Source organism: Mus caroli, chromosome 12 (genome assembly GCF_900094665.2).
Source record: "Mus caroli chromosome 12, CAROLI_EIJ_v1.1, whole genome shotgun sequence".
In the NCBI taxonomy this organism is placed as follows: Eukaryota; Metazoa; Chordata; class Mammalia; order Rodentia; family Muridae; genus Mus; species Mus caroli.
The window spans coordinates 21,855,109-21,869,559 of NC_034581.1; the positions used below are offsets into that span (position 1 = coordinate 21,855,109).

At 44.9% G+C, this 14,451-nt stretch overlaps 1 long non-coding RNA gene across 1 annotated transcript in view; it reads left to right on the forward strand.

The window, feature by feature from the left end:
- The first annotated feature begins 960 nt into the window (after window positions 1-960).
- The window catches only part of LOC110306474, a 74,146-nt gene continuing 60,655 nt past the window's right edge, over window positions 961-14,451 (forward strand). The window contains exon 1 of the long non-coding RNA XR_002379288.1: window positions 961-1,598. This is a non-coding gene — a long non-coding RNA (uncharacterized LOC110306474). The remainder of the gene's footprint in view (window positions 1,599-14,451) is intronic.

A 14,451-nucleotide genomic window follows, 5' to 3' on the forward strand; every position in this document is an offset into this window, starting at 1 on the left:
GTTTCTGGACTGGCAGGATCTAACCAGGTGACATAGGTATTGCTTATGCATTTGGGATGCACCTGCCCTGTCTGCCATGTGAAACAAAAACAAAAACAAAAACAAACTTCCATACAGTATTTATTCCTGGATCCCTGAGGCCAGTAACCTCATGGGTTGTTCAAGGGTCTCCCACACATCACCTGGCTTGATGTGGGCATCTGTTTAGGATGTAGATGCCTTTGGAGGGAAGGGCCAAATGCCACATCCACTGACCTCTCAGGGACTCTGGAACACGATCCATCTTCATGGACGTGCACGGTGTCACCGTGAAGTAAGAATAGGCTTGTTACTTTAGATTGCTGTCTGTTGCAGTTTTCTGATGCTATTTCTCTATATCATGTTAGAAAGGTCTCAGTACCCAGCTCTCTGGGTGCCTGGGGTGGAGGGGCTCTTCAGTCTGTGTCTCTCCTGCTTCTTTTGCCATTCACTGCCCAGTGAACTTTCCCTGGCTGCTCCCACTGCCAGCACTGACAGAGTCCTACTGGGCATTGGTTGCCTTTGTCCCTATGCTAAACCAGACTGTTCTGTGGTAATTATGGTCCTTAATCACCAGGAGAAATTGAAATGAAAGGCAAACTCTAGAGCCCTGCTCGTGAGCCTGAGGAGGAAGTGAGTCTGGCAGGAAAATAAAGGGAAACCAGCAAGCCAAGCCTGGCCACTCCTCACAAGCCAACGTGTGGCATGTTCTAGGAAGTCCTGGGGAAATAAAACCCGAAGGGAAGAGTGAGCTGGCGTGTAGATGTCCCCACTGCTGCCGGCATTGTTTATACGTCATGGTTGGCATTCGGCCCCTCCTTCCAGGTTAATTCATTGTTAACAGATACTGATATCAGACTGAATAAGGGGGAGGGAATTCTGGGAGGAGTGTGAAACCATTGTTGGCTTAAGCAGACTGTGACCCACATAGAAAGAACAGCAAGAAGTGCTGTCTCAGCAGAGAAAGGAGGCATATTTAATGTGTTTACTTTGCAAAGAGGAACAAACAGGTCTAAAGACCCCACCCCCACCATCTTTGGGGTCCTTATAGTAAGGTTGTTTAAATGGAGCAAGAGGTGTACGTCACTAACCAGGCCCGATCAAGGTGATGGAATGGAATGAAATCTCTTTCTAGGAGACAGGCTGCCCCACTAGCTGGCACCAGACACTGATGATCGTTTTCCTGCCCCAGCAGGAGACTCCTAAGGAAGTTCAGTTCCTCCGGGACTATGACTTCAGCAGTCTGATGGCTAAAGGGAAGGACACAAGTGTTTCTCCTTAGAGTAGATTCCCTCCTGCTAGGTGGTTACACCTGCAGAACAAGGAAACTGCATCTCAAAGTGACCCCTCTATCCTAAGGGGGCACCAGATGCTGCTCCAGATGTGCTGCCTGTAGGCTGCCTGCCTCCTCTCTTCAGGCTTGCTGCCAAAGGCACCTGGCCGGGCTACCTTGTCCAGCTCCCAAGACTTCCATCACGACTCCCCTCCTATCTTGGGAAGTCGAAGTCCTGCTCACCTTGAAGACTCCTTGAAGATTTTGGTTTCCCTGGAAGCATCTACTAGCATGGAATGCTAAACAGGTAATTCACCGCATACCTCTTCCCCCTTGTCTTGCAGTTCTAAGAGGGTGAGAACTCTGTGTATCTGCTTGGATCCAAATAAGGAAAATAGGGTCTTAGATACTTTTTTTTTCCACCAACTTTCCCTTCAAAGAAACATTTCCAAGGGAACCTCTTTGCAACCTGCCTCTCTGCTCCTGTGGTTCTTTTTCTCCTCCCCTTAGACCAGGCTGTTGTCAGTCTGCTGGACATTATGTGAAATTGCTCTCTCCGTGTCTCCCACTGGACTCCAAGTCTTTGGGGCCTTGGCTCTGTCTCTGAGTGCCAAGTCCAGAGCCTGGTACATAGTAAAGGCTAATGAGAGGCAGCAGGTGGGAGGCAATGTGAGTCCCTCTGGGAACATTGCTAGCCTCCTCTCCCTGTTTCCACCAGACCTCCACTTCTCCCTGGGCCAATCAGCTGTGGCATCTCATCTCATGCTAATGAGGGGAGCAGGTGGCCCAGCCACATTCCTTGTCCCCTTTGTGATGCTTCTTGGTCCTCCCAGCCTCCCCTGCTCCAGACCCTCAGGATCACACATGATGTTAGAATGATATGGGCTTTGGCCATGATCAAAGCTGAGAACTGCAGCTGAGACCTGAACCGGCAGATAAATTAGCAGAGACTTATTTCAGCCAGTTGGGCCAGATTCTGCAATTGTGTGAAGCCAGAAGCCTGTGCCACGGTTCTGAGGCAGAGCTGCCTTAGCCATGCATTAAAGAGCTATGCATCACAGAGGAGAAGGGTACAGTGGTACAGATGGAGGGCATTCTCTGAAGGGCTCCTAACATCCAGGGGGGGGGGAAAGGGGCAACTGATAGCCCTCCAACTTGCTTCCATTCTTAATAAAAGATGAAGATGAGTTTATGAGAGGGAGGGATGGAGGGAAGGAGAGAGAGAGAGAGAGAGCGCGAGAGAGAGAGCCCTGCATGTTTTTGTTACTCATTTTCAATATAAACATTACAGGCGAGCTCATTAGGGCAACATTTTCAGTGGAAAGATGTATTTCTGCTGGACACAATGCAAGGATTTTTTTTTCTCTCATGGAATTTTTACTTAACAATAGAGGAAAAAAGTTATTTTCACGCAGGCAGTTTTGGCTCCAGATATGGCTTTGACAAGTGTTTTCCCCAATGCCACCAGGACTGAAGAACACAGCTGCGATGGAGATTTTAATGCTCTCCAAATAACCCCAGACACATCAAAGATCACAAAGTCGTACATTTAAATTGTGCTTTCTGTCACCTCGACAGTATGCAAGCGTTGCCATTTGAGAATCTCAGGGATTTTGTCTGAGGAACCTCGAACAGGTTTTAAGTGGTTGGACTTTTTGTCCTTTCATTTAGCATCAAGGTGACAAGTGAGCCTCCTGCATGGTGGACGGGCTTCACTAGTCACTATGAATTTTACTTTCTGTTCTTCTCATGTTAATGTTTGGGTTTTCAGAGCAGAGAGGAATGATTGAATATGAAACTCACATATCCTCTGTGTTACCTCGACTGAAGTCATGGCACCTGTCACCCAGCATTTGTTAAGAGCCCAGCACTGTCCCTTTCCTCCTCTCAGCTATGACTTCCGGTTAGTCCAATGACATCATGGTAATGAGCGTCATTGAAGTCAGGAGGTTGTGTTTTCCATTGTGCTTGGTGGCATTGCCAGCTCACCTGAGTGACGCTGATCCCCATGGGGCAGGGGTGTGGCTGGCCAGTCCATAGGAGAAGAGGTCTCATGGACTGATGGATCCCCTGTGGCTTTGCTGGGGACTTCCATAGGCCTGAAACTGGCAAACAATTGAGTCAAAATGACTCCACTCTCTTATGACTATATTTTTTAAAGTGCATTTTCTTCACTCAGGTTTCAGACTTTTTTTTTTCCTCTCACTTCCTTCTCAATGATCTTACTTCAAAACGTGAAAGCACTGCTCAATATGAAATTGGCTTACATGTTGAAGACTTTTTTTTTAGCTGACTTTCTCTTACCCTGCTTTAGTAAGACCTAGCAGGAAAGGCTCACACCAACACTCAACACTTGTAGCCTGGATCTGCATCATTCTCCAAGCACTCCCATGACAAAGACTTGATATCAGCCTTAGATAATGGGATACACCCCTAAAGGGGACACAGATCCCTGATGATTGCAGGAATATAATCCCATTTTTGTTGTTGTTGTTGTTACTTTTATAGATAAACACCTGTAAAAGCCTGTCTAATTTATAAAAAAATGACGTCCGGTCAGCAGGAACGACACTGACTTAGGGCCTGAAAGTCTCAGTTGCCACCGAATATGTAGTTACGATTAAAAACAAAACTCTGGTTCTGGGAGGGCTATTGACATATTTCTGTGAATGTCTACAAAGTGTGCCTCCAGGAGAGAAGAGCTCCTCTCTGGGTATCACATGGCCAGTGGGGACAGTCTGTGGGTTGACTTCTGCTGCAGGGCTTGTACTTCTCAACAAAGTTTTGTTAATATTTATGAAGATGATGCAGTGTCCCTTTGGTGTCAAAAAATAATCTAAATGAACATGGCTATGCTACTGGGTCTCCCCAAGCATAATCACTGTTTGGGGGTTGGCAAAGTTTGCAGAATAAATCTTAGTCGATGCCACAGGCTGGAGGCACTGTTTATCTCGGGACACAGTGCCAGTGGAATTCTTGATGCTGCAGTGCTGACTTCAGCAAACAAACGTCACAGCTTAGAACTAGATAGTTTCATAGAGATGTTGTAACTTAGTTTCCTTATAGCAGGGCAGAACTAGGAAGGCAGACAATAAAAACCCTGTGGAGGCTAGCACAGAACACACGCCACTGAGCATCATCGCAATAACGCCAACCTAACTGGCAGCTGGGGATGAGTGGAGTTTTAAAATTTGGGGCTCCTTTGGCTCAGCGCTTCTCTGTGCCAGAGCACAGGTCATTTCAATTTCCTGTTCTATTGCACAGTTGTGGAGGGACATGTGTTTAATGGCCCGTTTTTTTTTTTTTTTTTTTTTTTTTTTTACCCTAAATGAACTCTAAGAAGAACTGTACCAGTGGAGTCTGATGGGATATTTTGAAAATGGGGAGTATGTAGTCCAAGAAGATGGCAAAGACAGATCCCTTTCCTGGAGAAAATGTTTGCACAGGGATGGAACCGGAGGCATCAGGCTCCCGAGTCTATGATCGGCTGTAGACGGTGCCTTCTTTCTCCTCTAGCAGCATGAAGAAGCTAGTAGTGTCTCCTGGCTCTGTGTCTTTATACATTTGCCTCAGCATGTGGCCAGTGGGAAGGCTTTCTGTATTGGAATTCTGGCTAGTGTGCTGTAGGATTCTGCAGTCTGGAGGGGAAAGTGTGGAAGGAGGGAGAGAGGAGGGATATGGAGGAAGGCGTGGAAGGAAAGGAAGAGGGAAAGAGGAAGAGGGCCGATGTTTACAAGCCTTTGCTTGGCAATTGAGGCAAGATTCCGAGGTACCATTGCTTCTGAAGGTGGCTCCTGTCCATGGCTTCTAAGGGACTCCTGAGGTATCTGTTGGTCCTTCAGAGGGAAGCTGCCCCTGGGGTAGTGCAGAGTCACAACAAGACCAGCACACAGGCTCACCATGGCTTGCAGCTCTCACCATAGCACACATTCAAGGCTTTCTCAATGGAAGCATTTACTTGGCATTCCTGTATTTAGGTTATGAAACCAACTCAATGAGAGAGAGAGAGAGAGAGAGAGAGAGAGAGAGAGAGATTGATTCTGATTTGCAAGTGTAGATTTCTTGTAGAAAAACGATCAACTTGTTAGGGTCTCTCTCTGGGGTTCTTCAGGATTTCAAGAATCTGTGTTTGCTAACTCAATGAATCCTTACTGGGCATCTACTACAGGCTGCTGGTAGATAACAGAGACTGAGAGGAAAGTGAGATGCAGTCCTAGTGGCACGAGTTTCTAATCTAAAAGAAACTCTAAGTTGCAGCCTCATGCCAGACAATGGGCAGTAGTTTTCCTCCCAGGAAGTAATGGGAACCTCAGATCTGTTAAATGCGGTCTGTGATAGAGCTTACCCACGGTGCTGTGTGTGGATTGAGAGAGTTAATGTGTTGCAGTTTAGAATAGCATCCATACCATGAGAGGTCCATAGATGCTGTAAATTATATAATTTTCATAGCCTTGTAAGATATGACTTTGATCAGGATTTTACATGGAAGAAACCTGAGGCCCAGAGCAGAATGTTCTGCTTGTCCATGGCAGCCTCAGCCTTGCACTTTGAAGCATGTCTGCCTAGCAGCCTTTTTGGTGTAACATCATCCTGGCAGAGAGCACTCGAAGAAAGCACACCAGTACACAACAGTAATGTGTTGCTAGCCACTGTCTTCCTCAGTGTCTAACATGCCCCATTTAAGTATTGGCTGCAACGTCAAGACATACATCAGCACCGGGGACCCCAACCTACTTTGTGAAGACCTTTTTTTCCTTCTATATTTTCCCTTCAAATAAGAAGAGTGCTGTTTTCTCTATTTAAAAGTTTAATCTAGTTTCTTCCCCAAATACACCTTGTAGCCTACTTTAATGTTCTCACTCCAGAAGTAATTATACCCTGGACCATGAAAGCACAAATCAGTCAGAATAAGGAGAAGAGAAACCTCACCAATAGATGTGACTTTAAGCCATCCTCCCCTTCTGGCTGCATGTACCCTCATCACTCCTGAGTATTGCTCTCTCCCATGGTGTTGCTTTAAATCTTGGATTGCTCTAAGGTCTATTGGCCTTGGCCTTCTTCCCTGTGAAAGGGAGACTGACAGGTCTATCAGGTGTCTAAGCACCAGATACTAGGGCGAATGCAGTATTTATGACAGTTGCTGTTTTATGACTATGGTGCCGCGAGCAATGAGTCATCTCTCTGTCTACTATGTTTAAGTTCAAGCAGAATCTGGGTCCAGTCTATACCTGAGACTTCCATCATATTCACCCTTGTAGCCCCAGTCATGGGACATGAAGAGGCAATGAACTAGTTGAGTCAGGTAAAGGAGTTAAGTTGCGATGATGACTTCCTTTCGTGCTAGCTTTCCCATCAATTGTTTGCCCCTTTGGAGCTTGCTGAGGGTGGAGAAGCCCTATGAGGCTTACCTTGTCATAGGGGTCATGGTTGATCTCTGATCTCTGATCCCAGATCCAATCCCATGATTGATAGATCCCAGATCATCTTTCTGAGAAATCAGGCTACACCTACTCTTCTCAGTCTCCCTCTTTCTGGACAGAACAGCTAAACTCTCCCTCCCCCTTATATCTGTAAGCAAGAGCTGCTTCCCTCCCCATCACCCAGACCCAAGGCGACCTTGAATTGGACTCCTGTCAAGTGCCGAACCCATCCTAATGCATGGTAGGTACAGTAAGTAGGTCATGCGGAATGGAACTTAGCTCCCCCTTCAACAGAGGCCTACAAGAGCAAGTCATTGTCTTTGTTCCCATAAAGCTGAAGGCTCCTTCTGTCTCCTTCTGGATCCCATCATGTTGTCTGTGACACAATGCTGTACCTCCTAACCTTTATAACTAAAGGGACCTGATGTCTCCATGTTCAGCATCACTGTCATGCTATATATAACAACTGTCCATATCTAATGCTCTCCTACTTCAGAGTACCTTCATGGCTGCCATGGCCACAATGCTATAACTCTTCTAAACTGGTTGTTTTGAAGAAGAAGTTCATCTCGGCTTTGTACCACCGGTAAGATCATCTATGAGTTAAAATAGTCTCCACCACTCTCCTACAGGTCATGAAGTACACCCTGCTGAAGGAACTTGGGGAGGGACTAAGCAGATGACTGTGCTTGAGACTGACCAACCTCCAGCTTTTTGGGTGAAGTGCCAAGGTCCTTCTGTTGCATCATGACCACACTTGTTTTAATTTACTCTTTTGACACAGGGTTTCATGGACCCAAGGCTGCCCTTGGCTGCTCTTCATAGCCAAGGCTGACCTTAAACGTCCAGTCCTCTGCCCCCATTTCTGCGGTAGGTAAGCACTGGCTGAGCAGCAGTCCTGCCCTATTTCTTCTAATCTTAGCAACCACCAATTTACGTAGATTGAGTCTCAGATCCCACTTTTCCTGTGAATGCAGAAAGGTTTGGCTGTGGATCCTTGGCTGGCAGTGAGGGTAGAAAGGGATCAAGTTACAAACCTTTGGAAGACTCCATTTCTGTTTATAGCAGAGTGGCGGCTTTTCTTTATTAGAGGAAGAAAATTACAGTCTACATAAGGGAAATCATTCTGCAGTCCTGCTGTATCTCCAAGACCCCCTTTCTCTTGCATTTTTCCTGTTTATCTCTCCTGCTCATTCCACGTTAAGAGTTTTCTTACCGTCAAGAGTTCATATCTGCACCTTCACAGAGTATTTCTTTGGGTAGATTTAGGACAGATAGAGATCTAAAAGTAGCACTTCTTTTTTTCTCTAGACAAAAACCCAAGGGAAATTGAATGACTAGCATGTGAGGCATTGCCATTGCTGTGTGGCTAGCTTCCTTTTCTTTCTATGGACCTCTGAAAACCTAGGTCCTTTTGTTTTTGAGACATGGTCTTCCAAAATAGTCCAGACTAGTCTTGAACTTTCAATCCTCCTGTCTTACCTTCCCATTCCAAGTGCTGGGACTATAGGCATGTACCCAATAGGCTGCTCTATCTATCTATCTATCTATCTATCTATCTATCTATCTATCTATCTATGTATCTATGTGTGTATGTACGTACATGCATTGGTACGTGTGTGCTGTGGTTTGTGTGTGGAGGTGAGAAGACAATTTGTGGAAGGCTGTACTTTTCTTTTACCATGTGATTCTTGGGGATGGAACTCAGGTCATTAGGCCTGGCAGCAGTCGCCTTCTCCTGAGCCATCTCCCCAGCCCCTAAGGTCTTTGATGTAAAGAAGTACAAAGAGGTAAAGAAGCTGTGAGCCTCTTGAGTGAACTGATGGGTCCTTGACTCTTCCTGTTGTATAGAGATGGAGGCCAGTGAGCTAGCAGTTGGGAAGGCTCCTGAGAGAACACAAAGAACTTTGCCCCCAGTCTGTGTGAAACAGGTGAAGACGTTAGTCAGAACCCGTTGCTTTCAGCCAGTTTCACAATGGCTGCACTCTGCCAGGGAACTTCCTCTACTAACCTGACTGTGGTTGCAGGTGGCACTGAGTGGCTGGAGAAGCTTGAGTCACAGCTCACCACTGTGGGCCCTTCCAACAACCACCGGGCCTGTCTGGAAGTGCAACTCCAGGTCTGGTGGAAGTGAAAGCTGACTTAGGAGCCACCCGGGTCTATTTTGGGGGTTCTGTCTGAGCTCACCCCTCACCTATCTGAAGGACTGGCTTAATGCGGTTTCCTTTCTACCTTTCTTTATAGAAATTAGCAAAGGCTTCCTCATGGCCTTACCATTTGGTCTTCAGAAGCTCTGTGGACACTGGGAACCTTCACTGCTTTCTAGAACTGATACTTCACTTTAAGTCTTATGGCCACTGCTAGAATGTCCCTGAGTCCTGCTCTTCTTGCTGGGAGGTGGCTTGAATCTCAGGCTCTTAGGAGTTTCAGAGACTAGGGATTCTGACCTGATAGGATCTGGTTCCTGGGTCAAATCTTCCCTGCTTACCAGTGTTCCATGGTACTTTCTGCCCCCACTTGTCTCCTCTGTCCTTCAGGAAGGGCAAAGCTATAGCTGAAGCAGCTGGAAGGTGATTGGAATATTTAATCATGGCTTCTATTTCTGTTTTTTTTTGACTTTTCTTGCCTGAGGTACAGTGAGAATGTAATACAAAATTTGATTAGAGAAAAACTAGTGTAACCGGTTCAGCCTCTTGAGATAAAAATGTAGTAATATTACTTTTATACTTCTAATAAATGTATTCCACTCACATACACCCTTGCAGAGTACTCTCTTGAAGGTCTTCCATGATATGAATGCACACTTGTGGATGGGAGTTGGTCCCTCAACACGAAGGTTCAGTCAATGTTAAGCCATAAGGGGAAAGCATCTCATGCCTTCTGATGTAGTTGTGTCTCCCTCCTGCTGGGTGTCACTCTTGGATGTCGATGGTCCTACACAGCTCCACAGTGGCCACAGTACCAAGCAGCTGAGGTCCTATGCTCTCTGTTCCTGTAGAGATAAAGATGATAGTCCATAGTGACTATACAAAGATACAGTTCTTCCAGGTCTTAAGTTTTACCTGAAGTAGGGCTCAGTATTGGGGCTATACTCAGAGGAGGTATCTGGAGAAACTATCCTTATAGCAGTTTGACCCGGCTGTATATGTAGGATATGTGAGAGCCACCACAGTGGGCTTCAGGCTTTAGATTGAGCCCGAGTTGATACCTGGCTCTCAGTGACTCTCTGGTGTCTTCCTCTTTGGAACCCATGGGGTTTTCTCTCACAGGCCTTGGGGCTGGGCTTCTGGTCCTTTTGAGTGACCTTCATTTTCAGTGTCTGCATTCTCTTATGAATCTGTGAAACTCTATTTCAATACCACTTTTTCATACCATGGGGAGAGGCTGTTTGCTTATGTTCAATACAAAATATTCACTGGATCTGGGTATGTGTGTGTGTGTCCCTCTAGGGAATCTTCCCTGAATGAAGAAGGGATGTTTGAAATGATGGTATCTATCTACCCTGACAAAGTGTGTGGCTGTGACTGCAGCTGGGGAAGGGAGTAGGTGGCAAACAGTCTTTGGCATTCAGTTCTGGGAAATTCAAAGTCCATAGACTGAGATTTGCATGCCACATTGTCCTTGGTCTGTCTTCAGACCATTCAAGGCCAAAATCTCTCAGTCCTCACTGGCTGGAAGGTTGACTTATGTCTCTGAAATGCCAAAGTTGGTTTCTGGGGTTGAAGTCATTCCTTTTCCAAATGATTCAAAATTTGAAGGAATATTTAAAAATTGTATTTGAAATTGACATATTTAGGACAGTTTTCGAAAAGATTAAAGTTGTGATTCCTATAAATACAAATGGATACCTGAAAATAAAAATGAAGCTTTAGTTCAACTCATTAATCAAAGGACCAATAGGAGGCTGCAACTAATTAAAAAAAAATCCAATACATGCATGCACGCACACACACACACACACACACACACACACACACACCACACACACACACACACACACACACACACACACACACACACAGAGACAGACAGACAGACAGACAGACAGACAGACAGACAGACAGACAGAATCATTAGAGGGAATTTACAAATAGTTGTGAACTGCTCAAAAAGCCATCGCACATGACCCCAAGCATAATTTGCATGCCTATGGATATGAATCAGGTATTTTTTAATATAAAGGTAAATTTTCTATAACTTATAGGTGTAAAATGATGATTCACACATAAGGAAAGTGAGCCATAACTTGGAACAATTTGGCAAGACAAAGAATAGTCTCTGTTTAGTTTTTGTCTATTCTGGAGTCTGACATGGTTTTCATAGATACTTATTTGTTTCTAAGTTCACCTGAGGGATGATGGTCTCCTGGCAAGCTGTATCACAGGGAAGACACTTACACAGATTCACAGGCACTTGTTTCAGGTTATTCTTAGGACCACACTATGCTCTGTTCCTCCTTTTTGTTTTGTTTTTTTTTTTTTTTTTTTTTGTACAGTGCGATGCAGAAAGCCCAGACCTGAGAACAGGGCTGTGTTCTCAGTGCATGACTGACTTGTGATGCTTTTTCAGAGCACCTCCGGTCTGAACTTCAGTTCTCTCTGAAAAGACGTAGGTAGTATTTTAGAGACCTCACCTTGTCTCTGCATCATGGGATTAAGGAGACCTCTCCTTCTGACTGCCAAGAAGTTTCATGTTTGCAAATCCATCTTTCACTTTAGAGCACATAGGATCTCACCCACACAGCTCTGTGATGATTTCTTCACCGCACACAGGCATTTACGGGCTCCATCATCTATTCAGCATCATCATCCAGAGGTCCCAAGTTCATGATGTTTCTTATCCTTCACATCAGCTCTAGCCCAGCTCTTCTTAGCTTTACTTCCAATGCACCTGTCCAGCTCAGCATCCTCAGAGTTTCCAATGTCACTACTGTGAGCCATGCCATGCCAGATATTTCCTGGTTTACTCTCAAGATCTCTTGAGCTCACGGAGTCTTCCTACATCCAGTCTGGCCCTCTAAACTTCTTGCAGAAATATTCAGGGTGACCTTCTAAAATATGCATGTCAAAGTATAATATCCTTTGCTTAAAATCTTTAATAAGTTTGCATTGCAACAATAAAAACTCAGCACCCCCCTATACCCTGAAATGCTGTGTGGTATTTGTTGTGTGGCTTCCCTCTCCATCTCTGTGTCCTCCAGCTGACAGGCTCTCTGATTCCATGCCCTGATTCTTTTCTGTTTCTGAAGGGGCCATGCTCATTCTTCCTGTAGTGACACAGGACGCCCTCAGTCTAGGGTATTCTTTCTGGGACTCAGGTCCTCAGCTCAAATGTCACCTTTTCAACACCCCCTCCCCCCTGCCCCCCGACCTCCGTTGTGAGTTTATCATACTCCTTCTCACCGTCTTGGCTGCATCTCTTTCTGATTATTTCTCACACCTTAGCCCCTTCTCTTCTGCACCCCTGGTCTCTTACCTGCTTTCCCTGTTTCCTTTCCTTCTTTTATTTAATAGACCACACTACACATCTGTACCTCTGTGGCTTGCCTAATGTTATGTCTTTTACTGAGATAATTTTATATGCCCCATTCTTGATGTCACAGTTGATGGACATGCTTATTCATATTTATTTATCTCTAAAAAGCTGCACACATCCAGCCGAGATAAATTGATGTCAGCATGTTCATAGCTCTGGTTACATGTATCTACAAACCCATGGTTCCTAGTAGAGGCAGAGAATCTCTTTTGCTGTGCTAGATACATACTTTGTTCTTATCCTTAAATCAAGAAACCCTAACGCCAGTCTTTTATGTGACTAGAGAAACAAAATGAGGTGTTTTTTTTTTAAATAAGAACAGAATGTAATACACCTCGTGAGTTCTTCCACGTGACCTATTTCCCTTTGTTCATATACACACTGACACATTTTCTTCTATAGTTTTTATCTTCTCCCCTAGGAAGATAAAACAGCCCTTCATGATACATATTAATTTTAGAATCATTAAGTAATTAGAAAAACCAGGTGCGATAAATATAGAAGTCATTAAAAAGTTCATAGAATAGTTTGACTTTAGAAGGACTTTGTGCTTAAAATGTTTCATTCTAACCATGAAAAATTGACTGGATCCAGATGACAGAAAAGGAAAATGGGCAATAAAGAAAGGTGGGCGGTGTGAATGGGAAAAGTCGCCCTTGCATGGCTAACACAGACCCTGGCTTAATTTCCACTGGGTGGTGTTATGTTTTAGGTGTAAAATGTCCCCCGTGGGCTCTTGTACCTAGCTTGGTTCCCAGCTGTTACTGTTTTGACAGGTTATAGAGCCTGTGGGAAGTGGAGCCTAGCTGGAGGAAGTGGGAGATGGGTCTTGAGGTTTATAGCTGAGCCTCACTTCCTGTTCTGCTGTGCTTCCTGGTCTGCTGACATGCAGTGAGCATCCTCAGGCTCCTGCTGCTATGCCTTCTTCACCGTGATGGCCTGTGCTCTCAAACAATGAGAGAGTCCAAGATGGCTTTGGTAGCAGACAGATTTTTCTTTAAGAATGCACTGGAAGCAGGGGCAAGGTAGGACCATACCAGCAGCGTCATGTTGGAAATGATGGAGCCCAGACCATCAGAAATGATTTAAGCTAGAGATTACAGTCATCCTCAAATCTGAATTGATCCTCAGGTGTGTACTGCCTGCATCCAGCTACCCTTGTGCTCTGTCTTGCTCATTCTCAAATCTACAGAAGCAGTCTTGAACTTGACGGAGGGAAATATGGAGACACTGGCTGGGTAGTGAAGGCCACCTTCTCTCAATCAAAGTTCACAGAGTCAAGGTTTTGTTTTACTGCTTATGCAGACTGGAAACTTTAGTCAAAGGGAATAATTCCAAGGAATATCTAGTGTTTTACATGGGTTGTGTTAAATAATGCAGAAGACATGCCTGGCACACATGAGGTAGAGTGCCAAGGATCTGACCATGGCCAGATGCAAGGGATGGTCTTCTATTGCCATCTGTTTTCTCATTTTCTTAGCAAATACTATACTTATTCATTAGAAAATTAAAAAAAATATTTATTAACTGGGGTCCACTGGTAACCAGGGGCTTTTCCAATCAGGATTATAAATTAAACAATTTATGGAATTATTTCCTACCTTGCCATTCCTATAGGGCCGTAGTGCCCTGAAGGACAGGGAGGGTGCAGAATAAGCAGGTTTAGTGTGGGCTAGCTCATATGGAACCCGAGAGCAAGGAAGGAAAGATTACTAATGCTTATTTGGCTTGCGTCTGTATCATTTCTTTACAAGGAGCAATGTTTCTTTGTAAGTTAAAAACCTCAATAAAAAGAAACAAGAAGCCTTGCAAAAAGCTCTGAGAGTTCCAACCTTAGACACCTCGTGCATTCCCCCTATGTCTGACTCAAAACTGGGACGTGGCCTTGTGGGGAAAAACATTCCCTAATGGATACCAACATCTTTTGAGTATATACCTTTTGGAAGAACATGACCCTTCTGTCCTTTAGCAAAACAAAGTACTCCTAAAAGATTCCAGTAGCTCGCTTCAGAGGGCACTGTAGGGGTGGGTAGAGATCCTTCCTTCCTTCCCTCTTTCCCTGCTTCTATCTTTCCCTCTCCTCCTTTCCTTCTTTCCCAGAGCCTTGAGCATTGTAAACTAGGTCACATGCTCTGTGATGAGCTCCACCATCCACTTGGTCTGACATTGAGCTTCTTCTGAACAATGAACAGCATCAAAGCTCAG